We start from the raw sequence: 6,148 nt of genomic DNA, 5'->3' as shown, positions 1-6,148 counted from the left end.
TAATTTCAAAAAAATTCCTACGCACACGCAAGATCATGGTGATGCATAGAAACGAGAGGGGAGAGTGTTGTCTACGTACCCTCGTAGACCAAAAGCGGAAGCGTTAGCACAACATGGTTGATGTAGTCATACGTCTTCACGATCCGACCGATCAAGTACCGAACGCACGGTACCTCCGAGTTCAGCACACGTTCAGCCCGATGACGTCCCGCGAACTCCGATCCAGTCGAGTGTTGAGGGAGAGTTTCGTCAGCACGACGGCGTGGTGACGATGATGATGTTCTACCGATGCAGGGCTTCGCCTAAGCACCGCTACAGTATTATCGAGGTGGACTATGGTGGAGGGGGGCACCGCACACGGCTAAAAGATCAAACGATCAATTGTTGTGTCTCTAGGGTGCCCCCTGCCCCCGTATATAAAGGAGCAAGGGGGAGAGGTGCGGCCGGCCAGGAGGGGCACGCCAGGAGGAGTCCTACTCCCGCCGGGAGTAGGACTCCCTCCCTTTTCCTTGTTGGACTAGGAGTGGAGGGGGAAAGAGGAGGGAGAGAGGAAGGAAAGGGGGGGCGCCGCCCCCCTCTCCTTGTCCTATTCGGACTAGGGGGGAGGGGCACGCGGCCCTGCCCTGGCCGCCTCTCCTCTCTTCCAGTAAGGCCCATTAAGCCCCCGGGGGGTTCCGGTAACCTCCCAGTACTCCAGTAAAATTCCGATTTCACCCGGAACACTTCCGATATCCAAACATAGGCTTCCAATATATCAATCTTCATGTCTCGACCATTTCGAGACTCCTCGTCATGTCCGTGATCACATCCGGGACTCCAACAACCTTCGGTACATCAAAACATATAAACTCATAATATAACTGGCATCGAAACTTTAAGCGTGCGGACCCTACGGGTTCGAGAACTATGTAGACATGACCGAGACACGTCTCCGGTCAATAACCAATAGCGGAACCTGGATGCTCATATTGGCTCCCACATATTCTACGAAGATCTTTATCAGTCAGACCGCATAACAACATACGTTGTTCCCTTTATCATCGGTATGTTACTTGCCCGAGATTCGATCGTCGGTATCTCAATACCTAGTTCAATCTCGTTACCGGCAAGTCTCTTTACTCGTTCCGTAATACATCATCCCGCAACAAACTCATTAGTTGCAATGCTTGCAAGGCTTAAGTGATGTGCATTATCGAGAGGGCCCAGAGATACCTCTCCGACAATCGGAGTGACAAATCCTAATCTCGAAATACGCCAACCCAACAAGTACCTTCGGAGACACCTGTAGAGCACCTTTATAATCACCCAGTTACGTTGTGACGTTTGGTAGCACACAAAGTGTTCCTCCGGTAAACGGGAGTTGCATAATCTCATAGTCATAGGAACATGTATAAGTCATGAAGAAAGCAATAGCAACATACTAAACGATCGAGTGCTAAGCTAACGGAATGGGTCAAGTCAATCACATCATTCTCCTAATGATGTGATCCCATTAATCAAATGACAACTCATGTCTATGGCTAGGAAACATAACCATCTTTGATCAACGCGCTAGTCAAGTAGAGGCATACCAGTGACACTCTGTTTGTCTATGTATTCACACATGTATTATGTTTCCGGTTAATACAATTCTAGCATGAATAATAAACATTTATCATGATATAAGGAAATAAATAATAACTTTATTATTGCCTCTAGGGCATATTTCCTTCACCCTCCTCCCCTTCTTTATATACGGGGGAGGGGGGCACCCCATACACACACAAGTTAATCTCTTAGCCGTGTGCGGTGCCCCCTCCATAGTTTTCCACCATGGTCATATTGTCGTAGTGCTTAGGTGAAGCCCTGCGTCGGTAACTTCATCATCACCGTCACCACACCGTCGTGCTGACGAAACTCTCCCTCAGCCTCAGCTGGATCTAGAGTTTGAGGGACGTCACCGAGCTGAACGTGTGCAGATCGCGGAGGGGCCGTGCGTTCGGTACTTGATCGGTCGGATCGCGAAGACGTTCGACTACATCAACTGCGTTACTAAACGCTTCCGCTTTCGGTCTACGAGGGTACGTGGACACACTCTCCCCGCTCGTTGCTATGCTTCTCCTAGATAGATCTTGCGTGATCGTAGGCAAAATTTTGAAATACTATGTTCCCCAACAGTGGCATCAGAGCCAGGTCTATGCTTAGATGTTATATGCACGAGTAGAACGCAAAGAGTTGTGGGTGATAATAGTCATACTGCTTACCAGCGTGTCATACTTTGATTCAACGGTATTATTGGATGAAGCGGCCCAGACCGACATTACATGATCGCGTTCATGAGACTGGTTCAACCGCCGTGCTTCACACACAGGTGGCTAGTGGGTGTCTGTTTCTCCAGCTTTAGTTGAATCAAGTGTGACTACGTCCGGTCCTTGTTGAAGGTTAAAACAACACACTTGATGAAAAATCGTTGTGGTTTTGATGCGTAGGTAAGAACGGTTCTTGCTAAGCCTGTAGCAGCCACGTAAAACTTGCAACAACAAAGTAGAGGACGTCTAACTTGTTTTTGCATGGCTTGTTGTGATTTGATATGGTCAAGACGTGATGATATATAAATTATTGTATGAGATGATCATGTTTTGTATCAGTTATCGGAAACTGGCAGGAGCCATACGGTTGTCGCTTTATTGTATGAAATGCAATCGCCATGTAATTGCTTTACTTTATCACTAAGCGGTAGCGATAGTCGTAGAAGCAATCGTTGGCGAGATGACAACAATGCTTGATGGAGATCAAGGTGTCAAGCCGGTGACGATGGTGATCATGACGATGCTTTGGAGATGGAGATCAAAGGCACAAGATGATGATGGCCATATCATATCACTTATTTGATTGCATATGATGTTCATCTTTTTATGCATCTTATTTTGCTTAGTACGGCGGTAGCATTATAAGATGATCTCTCACTAAATTTCAAGGTACAAGTGTTCTCCCTGCACCGTTGTGACAGTTCGTCGTGCTGAGACACCACGTGTTGATCGGGTGTGATAAGCTCTACGTTCACATACAACGGGTGTAAGCCAGTTTTGTACACGCATAATACTCGGGTTAAACTTGACGAGCCTAGCATATGCAGATATGGCCTCGGAACACTGATACCGAAAGGTCGAGCGCAAATCATATAGTAGATATGATCAACATAGTGATGTTCACCATTGAAAACTACTCCATATCACGTGATGTTCGGGCATGGTTTAGTTGATATGGATCACGTGATCACTTAGATGATTAGAGGGATGTCTATCTAAGTGGGAGTTCTTAAGTAATATGATTAGTTGAACTTTAATTTATCATGAAGTTAGTACCTGATAGTATTTTATATGTCTATGTTATTGTAAATAAATGGCCCGTGCTACTGTTCCATTGAATTTTAATGTGTTCCTAGAGAAAGCTAAGTTGAAAGATGATGGTAGCAACTACACAGACTGGGTCCGTAACTTGAGGATTATCCTCATTGCTGCACAGAAGAATTACGTCCTGGAAGCACGACTAGGTGCCAAACCCACTACAGGAGCAACACCAGATGCTATGAACATCTGGCAGAGTAAAGCTGATGACTACTTGATAGTTCAGTGTGCCATGCTTTACGGCTTAGAACCGGGACTTCAACGATGTTTTGAACGTCATGGAGCAATGAGATGTTCCAGGAGTTGAAGTTAATATTTCAAGCAAATGCCCAGATTGAGAGATATGAAGTCTCCAATAAGTTCTACAGCTGCAAAATGGAGGAGAATAGTTCTGTCGGTGAACATATACTCAGAATGTCTGGGTACCACAATCACTTGACTCAGCTGGGAGTTAATCTTCCGGTTGATAGTGTCATTGACAGAGTTCTTCAATCACTGCAACCAAGCTACAAAAGCTTCCCGATGAACTATAATATGCAAGGGATGGATAAGACAATTCCCGAGCTCTTCGCAATGCTAAAGGCTGCGGAGGTAGAAATCAAGAAGGGGCATCAAGTGTTGATGGTCAACAAGACCACTAGTTTCAAGAAAAAGGGCAAAGGGAAGAAGGGGAACTTCAAGAAGAACGGTAAGCAAGTTGCTGCTCAAGTGAAGAAGCCTAAGTCTGGACCTAAGCCTGAGATTGAGTGCTTCTACTGCAAAGGGACTGGTCACTGGAAGTGGAACTGCCCCAAGTATTTGGCGGATAAGAAGGATGGCAAAGTGAAAGGTATATTTGATATACATGTTATTGATGTGTACCTTACTAATGCTCGTAGTAGCGCCTGGGTATTTGATACTGGTTCTGTTGCTCATATTTGCAACTCGAAATAGGGGCTACGGATTAAGCGAAGATTGGCTAAGGACGAGGTGATGATGCGCGTGAAATGATTCCAAAGTCGATGTGATCGCCGTCGGCACGCTACCTCTACATCTACCTTCGGGATTAGTTTTAGACCTGAATAATTGTTATTTGGTGCCAGCGTTAAGCATGAACATTATATCTGGATCTTGTTTGATGAGAGACGGTTATTCATTTAAATCAGAGAATAATGGTTGTTCTATTTATATGAGTAATATCTTTTATGGTCATGCACCCTTGATGAGTGGTCTATTTTTACCGAATCTCGATAGTAGTGATACACATATTCATAGTATTGAAGCCAACAGATATAAGTTTAATAATGATAGTGCAACTTATTTGTGGCACTGCCGTTCAGGTCATATTGGTGTAAAGCGCATGAAGAAACTCCATGCTGATGGGCTTCTGGAATCACTTGATGCTTGCGAACCATGCCTCATGGGCAAGATGACTAAGACTCCGTTCTCCGGAACAATGGAGCGAGCAGCAGACTTGTTGGAAATAACACATACTGATGTATGCGGTCCGATGAGTGTGGATGCTCGCGGCGGGTATCATTATTTTCTGACCTTCACAGATGATTTGAGCAGATATGGGTATATCTACTTGATGAAACTTAAGTCTGAAACATTTGAAAAGTTCAAAGAATTTCAGAGTGGAGTGGAAAATCATCGTAACAAGAAAATAAAGTTTCTACGATCTGATCGTGGAGGAGAATATTTGAGTTACGAGTTTGGTCTTCATTTGAAATAATGCGGAATAGTTTCGCAACTCATGCCACCTGGAACACCACAGTGTAATGGTGTGTCCGAACGTCGTAACCGCACTTTATTAGATATGGTGCGATCTATGATGTCTCTTACTAATTTACTGCTATCGTTTTGGGGTTATGCTTTAGAGACGGCCGCATTCACGATAAATAGGGCACCATCTTAATCCGTTGAGACGACACCATATGAATTGTGGTTTGGCAAGAAACCCAAGTTGTCGTTTCTTAAAGTTTGGGGCTGCGATGCTTATGTGAAAAAGCTTCAACCTGATAAGCTCAAACCCAAATCGGAAAAATGTGTCTTCATAGGATACCCAAAAGAGACTATTGGGTACACCTTCTATCACAGATCCGAAGGCAAGATATTCGTTGCTAAGAATGGATCCTTTCTAGAGAAGGAGTTTCTCTCAAAAGAAGTGAGTGGGAGGAAAGTAGAACTTGATGAGGTAATTGACCTGCTCCCTTATTGGAAAGTAGTTCATCACGGAAATCAGTTCCAGTGATTCCTACACCAATTAGTGAGGAAGCTAATGATGATGATCATGAAACTTCTGATCAAGTTACTACCGAACCTCGTAGGTCAACCAGAGTAAGATTCGCACCAGAGTGGTACGGTAATCCTGTTCTGGAAGTCATGTTACTTGACCATGACGAACCTACGAACTATGAGGAAGCGATGATGAGCCCAAATTCCGCGAAATGGCTTGAGGCCATGAAATCTGAGATGGGATCCATGTATGAGAACAAAGTGTGGACTTTGGTTGACTTGCCCGATGATCGGCAAGCCATAGAGAATAAATGGATTTCAAGAAGAAGACTGACGCTGACGGTAATGTTACTGTCTACAAAGCTCGACTTGTTGCAAAAGGTTCTCGACAAGTTCAAGGAGTTGACTACGATGAGACCTTCTCACCCTAGCGATGCTTAAGTCCGTCCGAATCATGTTAGCAATTGCCGCATTTTATGATTATGAAATTTGGCAAATGGATGTCAAAACTGCATTCGTTAATGGATATCTTAAGGAAGAGTTGT

Source organism: Aegilops tauschii, chromosome 4, assembly GCF_002575655.3.
Source record: "Aegilops tauschii subsp. strangulata cultivar AL8/78 chromosome 4, Aet v6.0, whole genome shotgun sequence".
Classification (NCBI taxonomy): domain Eukaryota; kingdom Viridiplantae; phylum Streptophyta; class Magnoliopsida; order Poales; family Poaceae; genus Aegilops; species Aegilops tauschii.
This window is presented reverse-complemented; position numbering follows the sequence as displayed.